We start from the raw sequence: 16,307 nt of genomic DNA, 5'->3' as shown, positions 1-16,307 counted from the left end.
AATCATTGTTTTCAAAGTATTGTTCCATATCATAGTATCCCATAGATCAAAAGTATATAAAATATAGAATGTGTACAGTCACGCCTTCGCCTTCCCGCGATCATCCGAGGTACCTGAAACCACAACTAAAAATCGTAAGCCAAAGCTTAGTGAGTTTCCCCAAAGTACCAACACATACTAGATAACATATACAATAACAACATGTCGGGTCCAATCAACCATCGGGTTGTAATACCCCAGGCCCAATCAACCATCAGGTTGTAATGCCAATATATTATGGGTCCAGTCAACCATCGAGTTGGAATACCCAGACCTAATCAACCTCCAGGTTTAGTCATCCTCAAGATGGAATACCCCCCGGTCAGAATGCCAATATACAACAGGTCTAATCATTCTCGGGATGAAATACCCTCGAGCCCAATCAACCATCAGGTTGGAATGCCCCCGGTCTGTTGGCTCACGCACAAAGCAGTAAAGCCTCAACCACCAACCAAATATGTGCACATATAATAGATAAACATATAATCAGTCAACAGACAATCAGGCAGATCTATAGATCACTAAGAATTGTATCATCCTATTTATCAGGATACAGATCTAACATATCACTACGACATGATATCATACTATCACATAACAGGATATCCATCCAATGGGTCGGCCTTGGCGCCTTCGACTCGTAAGTACAGTGAGGAAAAACTCACCTCACAGACAGAACAATAGTTGATGAGGTCCCGACTCCGAATCTTAGCTCTAACCATCACATATCCAAACAAATGACCAATCCCAATTAAAACCCCAAAATACTATTTAGTCAAAATTGGTCAAAGTCAAAGTCAAACTAGTCAAATCAACCGAGTCAACCCAACTGAGTCAACACAGAGTGAGTACGCAAGGCATACTCCAAACATATGTTGGGCGTACTCGAGTGTTGACCACCACCGGGGTGGTTGACCTCGTACGCAGGGCGTACTCTAGGTATGCGGGGCGTATTCCTAGATGCCCAATTCCTTCATTAAGAGCTTAATGGCTTAAGCTCTCATATCCGTTTTTCAGATGCATGGCTAAAATACCCTCAAGAGTCATAAAGTTTCCAATTTTATGAATTTGCATGTCCATTAAGTGCTTAACTAGACTTCTTAATCCATTAAGACCTTCTAAATTTTGTATTGAGAAAAACCAACCATTTCGAACCCATTTTTATTACTCAAGACCCATCCAAGTTATGAAAGGATAGGTTAATGGGTCAAGAACCTACTATGTTCAAGAATCTCCACATTTGGGATAGAAAGTACCAAAAACCATTCCAACACAAGATCTAAATGAAACTTCACAAAGTTCAGAAGTTGATACCTCAAAATGGTGGCAAAAGGTGGTGTAATCCTGGATCCAAATTGCTTCACTCCTCCAAGGCGATCACTCCTTCCTTCCTTCCTTCTTCTTCAAGAGCACAAAACACACACTCTTAAGCTTAGAAATGCTTCACAAGGTGGATTAGGGTTGCAAAAACGTATCAAGAGGATGGAGGTTGATGAGGTGAAGGGAAATGAGGCTATAACGGGGTTTAAATATGAGCCAAACCCTAAAAAATAGGGTTTGCATGCCAGGCATGTATGCCCAGTGTACTAGGGCGCACCCTAGTACGCTCAACGTACTACCTCAACCCCTAAAATTACAAAAATGCTAATAGGGACTTAATTTCACACTTTCATGTACTTAGGGGCCAAAATGAAATATAATAAATTATAGGGTCAAAATTAGAAGTACCTTATCATCAGGATGTTACATCGAGATATATATATATATATATATATATATATATATATATATATATATATATGTATATATATATATGTATATATATATATATATATATATATATATATATATATATTGATGCGACCTGGTCACCAAATGTTAACACTATATGCTTTTGATGATTCTGATGAGCCTGCAAGGTCACAACGAGAGAAAACCATCAGCCGTTCTCTGGGATGCGGCTCCCGGGAAAATGCTCTGACGGTCAAGTCAGTGGATAGACTTGGGAGTATTTGGGGTAAAACCAGAGAGAGCGAATTACTTTCCAAGGCACCGGGAGTGACCTTTTATACTGAACTCTTCTGCTAGTTTGTACAGGACAAGGGCATCAAACCCGAAAGGATCGGGGACGTTGATTGCATGATCGTGCTCCTTAATCTGTCAGAGCCAACGATTGGGTTCAGGTGGTAATGCTTTAAGCATCTGCCTTGTCACCTGGAGCTGTTACACTTTCGTTGCAGATAGAAAGGTGCCCCTGGCGGGGTCGGTCCTTCTCTGCGGGTGCCTTGCTCTTAGGGGCACTAGCGGGTGCTAAGTTCCATCGGGCTCGTTCCGCTAGGTGCGGCGTGCCTTAGGGAATTCTTTGGCGCGTCTAAGCGCGAATCTTCGTTCGTGCCAACTACACGTCATCAAGTCCCCAAGTCCAGTAGTCATAGCGTTGCTAGACTAGCAATGATGTTATGGAATTAACTGCTTGGTACACGTGTCAAGCTCTGATTCAATCGTCACTTCAGTTTTTATGGCGACATGACTACCCATCATGACAGACAGTTATATAATTACGTCATAGATTTTGAATATCCTATCTTTCCTTATTCTTTATAAGGTTAAGGTCTTTCTTTATCCACGACAATTCTTCCTCTTATTTCTTCTCCTTCTTCAGTTAGGGTTTTCTTTGCTCTCATTTTGGTTCAACGGCTGCTCAATCTGGCACCGTTCCGTCCGAGGCTGAGTTTGAACTTCTAATCAATGCCTATGGCCTTTCTCCGGTTGATGGTGTAGAGTTCCCGTCGGCCAACTCAATGATCCTTTCTCCTTCTTCAGGAAAAGTAGGCATTTATCTGAAAACCCTTGATGCTGGTTTGCGCCTTCCCTTCATCGATTTTCAAGAAGAGCTTTTTCAGAAGAACAGTTGTAGCGTCCAGATGCTCACTCCGAACGCCGTCAACCAGGTAGTGACATTTGAGATGATCTGTAAGGCAAACAGAGTGTTCCCTGACTACTTTGTCTTCAAGTTCTTCTTTAGCTTCATTGCTACAGGTGACAATTACACATTCTCTGCTCGACATGGGGGGTCATGTCTTGGTTCCTGATGGCAAGACTCCGAAGAACTGGCAAAATAAATGGTTCTGGGTTAACTAGGGTCGGATTGGTTGCGGGCGATATCAGGCGAACAATTTCACTAATGTCACTCCTAATATGTATCCTCATAACCAGACTATCGTTGATCTTCTAAAGACCATTCAGGTTGTGCCTGAGGAGTACTTGGAGGTTTTGCTTGTTGGGGTTGGGATGAGCCCCTCGTGGAGATATCGGGGGAAGATGCCAATATTTTACACCATTACTGACGGTGGGTAGTTAAACTTTCTTTCCTGTTATCCTTCCTCCCCCCTCCCTATTTTTTGAAAGAAAGGGTTTGCGATTGAGGGCAGTGGTTATTTTGCTTATGTGTTCTTGGCTTGTTTTGGCTTTTACAAGTGTTGAGTCCCCTTTTTCTATGATTGATGTCCTGCGAAAGTAGTATCGAGGGAAGTTGGAGCATCGGGAGGCTGATTTCATTGAAACTCTTCCCCCGTCATGCCTGCCTGGTCAGCTCGCCGTGATTTCTCCTCCAGTGACACTGGATGTGGAGGGATCGTCTGCAACTATTGGAGAACGGCACATGTTTGTGCGACCCATCACGATGGTTGCTCCGCTTTCTGTGGCCGATTCTGGCCATAGGGATGTAGTCGAGGATAGCAAGGATGGCATTATTTCTGATGTCCGGAGAGCCATGGCTAAGAGGAAGGTCTTCTTGGCCATGTGGGAGACCTCCGCTGATGTCTTTAACATCAAGAGGCGAGTTCAATCGATACACAATTTTACGTGTTTGTTGAACTCAATATTCTCCACGCCAGAGGCGATTGTTGTGATCGTGATGACAATGCTCAATAGTCCGAGGGGGTCAAGGGTTGATTAAGCAACCCACTGTTTCGGTCCAACCTGTTCCACAATCTTCTTCTAATCTTTCTCCCCTCGGGGGTCTTGGGGTGGTCATGTTGCACCGAACCCCCTCCAAGTGGGGGGACTCCTGCTAGAGATGATATTGGGTCTGATGTTTTTGTTCCTTCCTGGAGTTTGCGAGATGATTCCCGCCTATCTGTCCCTACCAACACCATAGAGTTTGCTTGCCATGCATTTCTACATGTTGTCGTCATTGATATTGAGGCCATGGGCAGCCCCAAATTGGCTCATAACATGTCATATGTCACTGCCCAAGTAATGTTTTATCTGGTCGTTGGTTCCCATCGCATTTAATTTTTGAACGAGATGGAATTTGCGGGTTGTGGTGCTCGAGAGGTTGAACTTAAATGCCAAATTGTTGAGCTCGAGAAAGATGTTCATGAATCTAACCATAGATACGCTCTGCATGCTTCAGAGAAGAATGTTTCCAAAGAGATTCGATATGCCCTAGAGACAAAAGTGGACTCCCCGACCCTAGCTAACGAGGTGATGATGATTTAAAATGAGAGCTTGGAGCAGGATGTTGGTGATCATGATAAGATCCTCGAGGAGGCTTAGGCTGAGGCGGAGGTTGTACATCATGAACGGGACTAGCTCTTACAAGTAGGGGTTGTGTGTATCATGAATAAGCTAATTGAGCACCCGGAGTTCATCAGTGCGGTCAGTTGGATCCGACATGCTGCATTCGGTGTCGGTAAGGAGTCCGACCGTAGTGGGTTGAAGGCGGAGGTGGATTGTGGTTCTTATAATCCCAATGCCAGTGATTCTTGATCCAATCACACTACTAGTCTCAATGATGCCCTGATCGCTTTCGCTACTATAGCTTATGCTTCTCTCTTGGGCTTGGGACACTTGGATATGGTGGGGATGCGACGACTTTGCGCTTTGGAAAATGTTGGTGAACTTTCTAACAACATCTTGATTGAGGGGGTTGGCGGAGGCAGTGGCGGCAATGGTGGTGGTGCGGCGATGGTGATGGTGGCATGGAAGCTAGTGGTTGTTATAATTTAATTGGTTCTTAAGGTACCTTCGTACCGTGTGCTGCCCTTCGGGGTGTGAAAAAATTTGTGAAGCTTGTTCTTGTTTCCCCCGTTTACTTGTTCTTAGTTTGCATGGTTTGTAGTAATGTCGAATAGTAGTGGCCCTCTTGGCTTTGTTTGTAATAACTTTGCAACTTGTGGTAATGTGAATGGTATTTGCTTATGCTTTTGTTGTTGCTTCTGTTGTTGCTTTGTTTGCATGGTTTGTTTCTAAATATGTGTTACCATTTCTTTTCATTATTCGAGCGTAAGATTGCACCGTAGTGTCGGGAGTTTGCTTTCAGTCGCTAATACTTTGTGACGGTTGTTTGCATTAAGTGGCTCACTTGGGGTTTTCATTAGACACAACGAGTTCGTCATGTTATTCTGAGCTTTGCGGATACACTAAGTATTACAGCGAAATGGCTGCTCTTAGCCCGGGAGATACATTGAGTATCTTTAGGAAAACGACTATTATGTCTACGGGATACACTGAGTATTAGAGTAGACTATTCCAACTAATACGCTGATTATAAAGTGGTTGTTCTTAGCCTTATGAATACACTAAGTATTTTATTAAAACATCTATCTTAGGCTTGCAAATACACTAAGTATTTCTAACAAGATAGCTATTTTGAGCCTTGTAAATACACTAAGTATTTAGATAAAATGGCTATTATGAGCCTTACAAATATTCTTAGCCTTGTGAATACACTAAGTATTTTATTAAAACATCTATCTTTGGATTTGCCTTCGTTCCATCATTTCGAGTGTGTATGTGCCATTGCGATGGGCCTCAATGACCTTGTATGGTCCTTCCCAAGTGGGACCTAGCTTCCCTTGGGGCTAGGCTAGCTTGCTTTGTTTCACCTTAGGACGTAATCTCCTACTTTGAAAGCTTTCTCTTTGACTATGTAGTTATAGTACCTCTCTACAACATTTTTATAAGCTGCTTGGCAGATGTTCGACTGCTCACGCTTCTCTTCGATGAGGTCCAAGTTTGCCCTTAGGTCCTTATCATTGTTGGCTTCTTCAAAATGGATCCTACGGAATGATCCAATTGTTAGTTCTACGGGAAACATTTCTTTTGTGCCATAAGTTAGGCTAAAAGGGGTTTCCTTTGTGCTCATTCTTGGATTATTCTATATGACGAGAGTACTTACGATAGTTCTTCAACCCAATTGCCTTTAAATTTCCCTAGGTGTTTCTTGATTCCACTTACCAACATCCTGTTGGACACTTCAGTCTAACCATTAACTCGGGGGTGCGTTACTGACGTAACTGTTTCTCAATTCCCTTCTCAACGCACCAACTTTGGAACGACTTTTCGGCGAACTGCAATCCATTATTATTGATGTGTATCATCCCAAAATTTAGAGTAACATTTTTCATTTTTAAATAGTAATTATAAAAACCAGTAGTATGAAACATCAATAGTGTCAACTCATTTCATAATCAAAAAACCGGTATCTCAAATAACCCAAAACATGGCATAGAAAAGTAATATCAGAGTACAACTCCCAAAGATCTCATAATGCAGAAATCATAGTGTGTTGCACTGCGATCAGGTCGGCTCCTTTCTTTTTGAAGAAGAACTACCTGAAACAAAAACTGAAAACCATAAGCACGAAGCTTAGCGAGTTCCCCCATCATATCACATACCATACAATAAACATACTCTCAGGCATATCTGGGGGCCCGAACTACCATGTGGAGCATATCTGGGTGCTCAACCTACCCATGTTAGACATATCAGGGTGTCCGACCTACCCTTGTCAGGTATCCATGGGTGCCCGACCTACCCATGTCAGGCATATCTGGGTGCCCAGCCTACCATCCGGTTTATGTCAACCGGTTACGGGGTCTATTTCACCCTTACCATTACCACATAATATCATATCAAAAACATGTTGTCAGGCATATTTGGGTGCCTGACCTAACCTCCGGTTGATTTCAATCGGTGACGGGGCCTACTTCACCCCTCCTACCACTACCACATAATGACATAGCATACAAGAACATAAATCTCTACAGATAGTGGCATACCAACAATTATCACAAAGACAATCATCTCTACTATAAACAACTACTAGTGGGCTGACATTGGTGCTTTCGACCCACTCATATAGGGAAGGTAACTGATGTGTGTGAACTCACTTAGTTTTAAACCTACTTTTTAATTAGAAAATGAACACACAAAAGCAGTGGAACTATCAATTGTGGTATAGCTAAATAAGTAGGGTATCGAACACAGGGAACGGTAAATTAAAACTAAAGACTAATTTTATCTAAATTAGTTAATAAGTAGGGGTTTTCTCTAGTTTTACAAGACTACAAACTTACTAACTATCACTTAAAAACTAGAAAAGCAAAGATTTAACTAAATTCAATAATGGGAAGGACTTCTGTTTAGTTCAACTCAATTGATCCTATGGTTGATATTATGGTAATTGTGCAATGGATTAATTCTTCTATTGGTTACCGATTCAAGTGATTAGATTCACGTTCGCTGCACTAATCCTTAGAGAACAAATTAACTCAAACAGTGATCGGTTGTCTAATTTAATCTAATTCACTAGATTATTTATTCGGTAGGAGGGGTGACGGGGCCTACTTCACCCCTCCTACCACTACCACATAATGACATAGCATACAAGAACATAAATCTCTACAGATAGTGGCATACCAACAATTATCACAAAGACAATCATCTCTACTATAAACAACTACTAGTGGGCTGACATTGGTGCTTTCGACCCACTCATATAGGGAAGGTAACTGATGTGTGTGAACTCACTTAGTTTTAAACCTACTTTTTAATTAGAAAATGAACACACAAAGGCAGTGGACCTATCAATTGTGGTATAGCTAAATAAGTAGGGTATCGAACACAGGGAACGGTAAATTAAAACTAAAGACTAATTTTATCTAAATTAGTTAATAAGTAGGGGTTTTCTCTAGTTTTACAAGACTACAAACTTACTAACTATCACTTAAAAACTAGAAAAGCAAAGATTTAACTAAATTCAATAATGGGAAGGACTTCTGTTTAGTTCAACTCAATTGATCCTATGGTTGATATTATGGTAATTGTGCAATGGATTAATTCTTTTATTGGTTACCGATTCAAGTGATTAGATTCACGTTCGCTGCACTAATCCTTAGAGAACAAATTAACTCAAACAGTGATCGGTTGTCTAATTTAATCTAATTCACTAGATTATTTATTCGGGTTAATTTAGACTTGTAATAGCTAACTAATTTGGTCCTTTAGTTAACTTCTTGTTGATGGTCATCACACAAGCTCATACATGAATTTACCTATTTTTCTTATTAATTCTAGTTTCATGTTCATTAATCCTAGTCATATAATGAATTGGTCACATAATCATATGAGGTTGACAATTAATAGATGTTCATACTAATTAATTATCTTCCTATTAACAGAAAAATAGTTATCATTCACACACAAAGTTCTTTAACAAGCTAAAATCAACAAAAATCACCAACATTGAATTAATCCTACCATAAATCAAACCATAGTATCAATATTGTATCCCCAAACAGAAGTTTAAGAGTTTTAGCTCATGATTGAGGTAATTAACAACAATAAAATGAATTCTAATTGTTTAGCCATAATGGAAAACAAAAGATTAAGTAGAATGATGAGAATTTTGCCTCAAATCTCCTTCGGAATTGAATTCTAGGTTGTATCTTCGTTCTTTAGGGTTCTTCTGACTCTTCAATCGCAGAGGTTTCAGAATTTTTAATGTCGATCTGAGAAGTTATCTTTATAGATGCAAAACGACTCGTCGAGTCGATTGCCGACTCGCCGAGTCCATCCCTTGATTCCCGTACATGATAAGTCACAGAGTCTTTATCTTCTCGATTCTTCGATCGGACTCGCCGAGTAGTCGACCCTACTCGCCGAGTAGGTGTTGTTTTTGGTGGTTTTCTTCTTTGTTCAATTCTCAAGTTCCCAACCGCTTCTCCTGCTTCCTTTTGCTTCCGAGCTTCACTTTTGGACTGAAAACACAATTCAAGCATTATTAAGTACCTTTTGTCCATGATATGCGATAAATTAGCTAATAAATGATAAAAATCTATACTTATTATGAGCCTAAATATGCAAATATCAAAATACCCCACACTTGACTTTTGCTTGCCCCCAAGCAAAACTGAATTTTAACACATTAGAATCACATATGACAATCCAATCTAACCCAGCCATTATTCCAGGACCGCAACGCATGCATTTGTTTCTAAAATTTTTCCTAAGGACCCCGCATACTCCAAATACTCACAATCCTCATAAACATTCGCCCAGTTATCCCAAACAATGCTCATTTTATGCATCCCTCCGAATCCATCCGCAGAAAACCTCCTATCCTCAAGGTATTTTTGGTTGAGCAACCCAAGCATACATAATCTAGAATTACAATTTATGATACCACTATGGAGCTCTTTGGAATTCTTCACTTTCTTGATAATTTGATCTTTGATTCTTGTGAATTCACCACCTTGTTTGATTTAATTTTTGGTATCTTCAATTTTTGAACTCTTGGAATTTTGATCTTTTGATCTTCACTTTAGTTGCTCCAAAACTCTTCAAACTTTTCTTGCAGTTCTCTCTCTTTTTTTTTCAACATATATCTCACTTTTTTTCACTCAAAATCCTACATGCTTAAGGAGGGGCGCTCAATTTCAACCTTTATTGGCTAACGATAATAATTTTCCTGGATACATTTCTGGTACACGATGCTAAACATATTGCATCCTTTGGGCTAAGCAAGGTCGTGTTTTTGTCCCATGATTTCACTAGAATACGAAAGCCACAAATGCACTAGAACGTATATAGGCTCAAATAAACATTTGGGTTTTCATGCAATCATCCACGCAATTCTAACATGGAATCCTAATTACTTTTTACCAAATTTTTCTAAATTAATTCCTAAGTTACATTTTTGGTATGCAGCAATTTGTAAAAATTAACCTAAATTAGGTCATTAGGATTCTACATTTACTAAGACGACATAAACCCCCTACCCTACACTTAATTTATGCAATGTCCTCATTGCATGTTATGCATGAAAAATAACAAACATGAAATGTAGAGAGAATTAGAACAAACTCCCCTGGGATAGCAGTCGCTAGGTTGATATCTCTATTCTTCAACTCCATCTTCAATTGACTTTAGACATGGAAACAGCTCATCCATGTATTGGGCATCAAATCACATGTGGGCAGCTCCAAATATGCAGGAAAAATAGTGTAAAATCTTCAGGAATTGATCAGGAAGAACAAGTGATCAAGTGGTATGTTCAACAGCATCGAATCAGCAGTCTTCTTGGTATAAAAATGAGTGACTCGTCGAGTATAGTCGTGGAAAGCCTTGAAAGTGTGAAAATATAAAGCGACTCGTCGAGTCCGTTAATTGCAGTCGGCGAGTAGACCGCTGGGTGGAAAAATTCACATTCCGCACTTGTTCCTGCTTCTGATAAGTCTCAAGAACTTCCCATAACCTCTAGAATTATTTACTCATTTCCCTTAGGACTGGACTCGACACCTTAACTCTAAACTTCGCCCTTTCTTGACTATTTTCCACTCTTTTTTCTTTCTCTCTTAAACTCTAAACCTTTTATGCAAGCATCCCTAATCCAAAATTTGAAAGTCATCAAGGCAAATAAAACATCAAGCATAAAAATAAAAGTCTTAACTAAAAATTCAAACACACCAAACAAAACAAAAATAAATTGAAATTTTTTCCATTAAACATAAAAAAACTAATCATCTTCTTCCTCATCATGACCATGCGCAGCCCCGCTTCCACCAGCTCCACTCCGCCTTGCATTAATGATCTCATCCCAAGATGGTATGTAGGGGAAGTTACCCCCATCAATGTGTGGAATATGGAAATGGTCAAAAAGCCGCACGTGGGATTCATTGCTAAAATTGATACCCCTCACCATTTGGTCTTGTAACCGCCTCATCTCAACATTGTACCAATCCATTGGTACTTCATCATTGTCCACCGGAATCACCGACGGTTCCTCCTCCACTTCCCGCTCACGTCTCGATCTAACCCTCCTTCCCGGTGCCTCGGGACCGACCACCGGATCGTCATGAGGGATAGCATAATGACCATCACCATAATCTTCAATAATTATTGCCCTCCGAAAAAGAATGGGATTAAAGGGAATGGCAGGAATCATCGTCATCAAGTTCCATGCACCGCGGGTCATCGACCCATATGAGTTGGATAGCCGGGTCACGAACATGCCACCATTAATTTTGGAGGTTTTGCGATCCTTGACCGCGCCCTCCGACAAATAAGAGGCCAAACACCATGGAATGTTGCAAAAGGTGTCGGGCGTGATGATACTCCAAAGATAAAATACGTCAAGGTTAGAAACCTTGTCGTCGTCCTTTCGTTGATTAATTGTAGTGGAGATAAGGCGGTGAATGAGACGATGTGTGGGTGACCTAATGCTCTCTTCTTGAGCCGAATTGGGAATATATAATTTGTTGGGGATTGTGTTCCACCAACCTGTACTTGTAACACCGTCGGGGAACACCTTATGAGATTGTTCCAAAAAGGCGCGGAAAATAGCAGTAGTGACCAATGGTCGGTCGTAAATCCCCAACCAGCATGCCAGATCAATGACCGAACATTGATGGAATTCGCCCCCAAGGCAAAAGCTAAAACTCGCGGGGTGGTAGCAATCATCTCCTCCTCGGAAAGACACCGTGGAGAAAAATTCCCAGCAGAGTTCTCGATACAACGACTCTTGAATTCTGAAAACCCGGCTCCATCCATCACAAATAATCATCTCCCCATCATAAGTAAATTCCTTCAAAAGGTAAGGCGCCAACTCTTCTTCATACCGGAAATTCTTCAACCAATCCCAATCAACCCTATTAGGTACATAAACCTCCTTCTTCCTGACCTCAGCCAGCTTCTTCTTCCATCTTGTCATTGTTGAAGCAGATTCAATCGGAGGGAAATTCAACCAAGGAAAATCTCCTTGGTGTCCACTTGAGCTCTGCCCTCTTGAAAACATGGTCCCTGCAAAACAAAGAACAAACAACCCAGAAAACACAGAAAATCATCAAAACAGATTCCATATGGGTCCCCGACTGGACTCGTCGAGTCCATGAACGACTCGGCGAGTCGTATGAACTACGCGAGTCAGTCGACGGGTCGATCGAAATTCGACCATAAAACTTCAAATTTTTTTTCAAGGGTTTTGTCCATGGATGTTTCTAAGATGTATTATAGCAAGAATAATCATCCAAAACAACACAATTAATACTAAATCAAAACCCTAAAAATTCACTAAACTTCAGAATCGGGTATTCTATGAAATTGACACCTTAAATCATCTAAAAATCATGACTTTAACAGAATTATGGAAGAAATTAAGTACCTTTGTTGATATAATTCAAGAATTTTGAAGAAAGAGTGTAGAAATTGATGAATGCTTGAGAGAGAAAACAAGGGAGGCGCATGTTGAGTAAGGGGGGAAATATGATCTCATTAGAGTTAAAAACCCTAGTTTTACCGGATGTAAAAATTATTAATTTTTTTTTCTGTAAATAAATTCGTCTCGTCGAGTCCGGGTCAGACTCGGCGTGTCGGGTTGAGAATTTAAACTTATCTGGGATCTAAAGTGACTCGTCGAGTCAAGGTCAGACTCAGCGAGTCAATTGCAAACAATTCAAAAATTATATTATTTTGTCATAAAAAAATCATTCCACCCGACACTTAGTCTATACGCACTCTCAAGCAGTCATGTCTGATGATTTAGAAGACGAGTATAAAATCCTAAAAACAAAAATCAAACAAAACTAAAACAAGAAAGATAAAAGAAAGCAAACTCTAATAACGAGTTGCCTCCCGCCAAGCGCTTCTTTTTAAGGAGTCGTTAGCTGGACTCCTTCCCATCTACGTTTCTTCATTTTCCCGCATCGGGAATGCATGCCTAATCTTTTGCGGTTTATACTTTGTCTTGTAAGCGTGTATCTTCTTCTTGTAATCCCGTCTTAATTCTTCTCTCTTTTTCCTTGTAGCATCATCTTCAGCTGCATGAATTTCCCTTTTCCTCATCTTCTTCTTCTTCTTCACCCCATTCTCTTGCACCCTCTCTTGCACCCCTCCTTCTTCAAACTTCATTACTTCATAGTTGGTGAAAACTCGGGCTCGAGGTTTGGTAATGAATGGGTGATCAACATCATCTCTCCTAACCCTTGCATTTTCCTCTTCTCCAAATCTTTCCTCCCCTTCAAGTGGATTGTCTTCATCATCTTGCATTATTTTATCGAGGCATGCACCATGAACGTGTTGAAAATCACCATCCTTTCCTCCTTCTGCTGCTTGATCTTCTGTAGAATTAGGGAAAATCTTCATGTCTAGAACATGCAGGGAGCTGGTAACAAGCAGATCAAAATCGTCCAAGTTGCTGAGATTTTCGAATGGACTGTTGAGTCCATGAAAGCGACTTAGCGAGTCGGAGCGTATTCCTCACATCCCACTGTATTTTCTGAATCGATTCCTTTCAGCAGCATCTCTATTTCCTCCAAGTCTTTGTCAACATCATCAATTCCTCCAGAAGATAGCAAAAACTTACTTGGATCTTCTTCTTGCAAGAGTGCAAGTTCTTTTTGTAGTATTTCATCATCCAAATTAATGAATGAGACTTCTTCTTTTCTTCCTTCTTCTTGCTTAGTCTCTGGTAGAGCTTTAAATACTGCTGACTCATCTGCTATCGTTAATGTTAGTGTGGACTCGCATACATCTATCAATGCACATGCGGTATTCAAAAATGATCTCCCCAAAATAATTGGAATTTCGGGGTCTTCTTCCATATCAAGTACCACAAAGTCCACGGGAAATATAAATTTATCCATCTTAATGAGGAGATCTTCACAAACACCTCTTGGACTAATAATTGTCTTATCCGCCAAATGGATCTTCATATTCACAAGCCTTGGCTCCGGTAAATTCAGCTTCTTGAAGAAAGAAAAAGGCATTAAGTTAATACTTGCACCCGAATCGGTCAACGCTTGAGTAGCAAGTACATTTCCAAATTGACAAGGCATTATGATGCTTCCCGGATCGCCCTTCTTTTCTGGTAGCTCACTCAATACTATATCCACGACTTCAACTAAATCTTATCTAGCAGCAAAGAGACCCTTTAGCAAGTTAAAATACTTGGGTGTTTGAAGCATTATTTCCACAAATGGAACATTAACTTGAAGGGCTCTAACATGCTCCATGAAAGCTCTGTATGATTTAACCTTTTCATCAGGTATGGCTCTGATTTTAAGGAAACAACAGATTTGTCATCAGGGCATGGACTCGTGGAGTCCATTAGAGGGACTCGGCGAGTCTGGTCGGGTTTAGTTGGACCCGACTCTTCTGTCTTTTCTGTATGCACCTTGGAGGTCTTCTATACAGGGGTGAAAATTTCTCCATAGCTGGAGGTTATAACATTCACATTCTCCATTCTCGGATTATTCTCGGTTTTACTTGGAAGTTGACCCGGTCTTCTCTCGTTCAATTGATGTGCAAGTTGTCGTAGCTGTTTCTCAATGTTGAGAATAGATGCTTGCTGATTCCTTAGCATATTTCTGGTCTCTTGTATTGCAGCATCATGATCATTGTGTCTTTTTTTGGACGCGGCTATAAATCTAGTGAACATTTCTTCTAAACCGGCGTTCTTTTCCATAACCGGTTCTTCCTTTTGATAAAAACCCCTCTCCTTCTGCTTGTATTTCTCCTCCTTTTCCTTTTTGTCTTCTTCATACGGGAGCCATTCCTTCTTTGGTTTCCGCCAATTCTCATCGTATCGATCGCCGCTTGAGTAGAACACTTGAGCTTTGTTGTTTCCATTTTCATCCAAGTCACAATCCTTCGTGAGATGAGGCCCTCTACAGTTCTCGCATCCAACTCGAATAACATGGATTGTTTGATCCATGTTTGTCATCCTTCTATCTAAACTATTGAGCTTAGCCATCATTGCCGCCATGCCATCATTGGCCGAGTTCACTACCCCCCGACTTACTTCATTTCTTGGGTTGTGGTATTCTCTAGAATGCTTAGAGAATTCTTCAATTAATTCCTTGATTACTGGGGGTGCCTTCTTTGTGAGTGGGCCTTGTGAGTCGAGCAATTGCCTTGTGGTGACATTGACTCCATCATAGAAGACGGAGACCTCTTGTTGGCTATTAAGGTCATGGTGTGGGCAATTTTTGAGAAGACCTTTGTACCTTTCCCACGCCTCATAAAGGGATTCTTCAGGTTGTTTCTCGAACTTGGCAATGGCTTTCTTCAACTTGGCTATTTTGGAAGGCGGGCAAAAGTGGTCTATGAACTCTTCTTTCATCTTAGCCCATGTGGTGACCGACCTGGGAGGAAGTGACTTGAGCCAATCCTTTGCAGCACCCTTGAATGTGACTGGAAGCATACGAAGTAGCTGGGTCTCGCGTGGCACATTTGGTACATTGAAGTAGTCAGCCACATCATTTACTTCATCCAAGTGCTTGCAGACATCTTCACAGTCTTTTCCATACAAGGGAATCTCGTTGAGTTGAGCGAGGATATGACCCTTAAGCTCAAAAGTAGCAGTTGCGGGAATTGCGGGATGCACAAGTCCCGGGCCAGTGTCATCACACATCCTCTTCTTCCATTCCCCCATGGGGACTTCATCGATATTAGCCATAGTGATAGCTAAATCGTCCTCAAAATCGGATTCGTGCTCGTATGTAGTTTCTTCTTCTTCCTCGGTCTCGTACACGGTGTCTTCTTTAATCCGGTCTTCGATTGTCAAAGAGGCGCTGGATGCTCCTGATGCTCTTCTTCTTGCTGAAAACGGACTTGAGGTTCTTTAGTGGCGAATTCTTTGAAGAAACGGACTCTCTAACGGCTTTTCCTTTGATCCTCCTTAGTGCGGATTCCGGGTCTTCGAGAGGAGGGACCAGAGGTGTATCAGATCCTCGGGTCATGAAACAACTGTAAACAAAACAAGAAAAACACGTAAAAAGAACAAAACTAAAATAAAAAGTAAAATTGTGAAGATCGATGGACTCGCCGAGTTGTCACGAGTGCACTTGGCGAGTTCAAGGCAAAAATAAAAAAACTTTTTAATTACTTATTAAAATGGATTTTTATTAAAACTTATACTAATTACTAAATTACCTAAGAATTAACTTTGTGTAAGAGAAATCTTACACAAAGGATCAATAAAA

At 40.7% G+C, this 16,307-nt stretch overlaps 1 non-coding gene across 1 annotated transcript; it reads left to right on the top strand.

Annotated features, from left to right (window-relative positions):
- The first annotated feature begins 15,290 nt into the window (after positions 1–15,290).
- Positions 15,291–15,397, top strand: LOC145056114 (small nucleolar RNA R71). The gene has a single exon (XR_013685650.1). It is a non-coding gene; the product is annotated as a small nucleolar RNA R71 (small nucleolar RNA).
- The last annotated feature ends 910 nt before the right edge of the window (positions 15,398–16,307 follow it).

This window comes from Lactuca serriola, chromosome 5, assembly GCF_051521515.1.
Source record: "Lactuca serriola cultivar US96UC23 chromosome 5, Lser_US96UC23_V15, whole genome shotgun sequence".
NCBI lineage: Eukaryota > Viridiplantae > Streptophyta > Magnoliopsida > Asterales > Asteraceae > Lactuca > Lactuca serriola.
The sequence above is the reverse complement of the archived record's forward strand: the minus strand, read 5'-3'. Positions and strand labels throughout refer to the sequence as shown.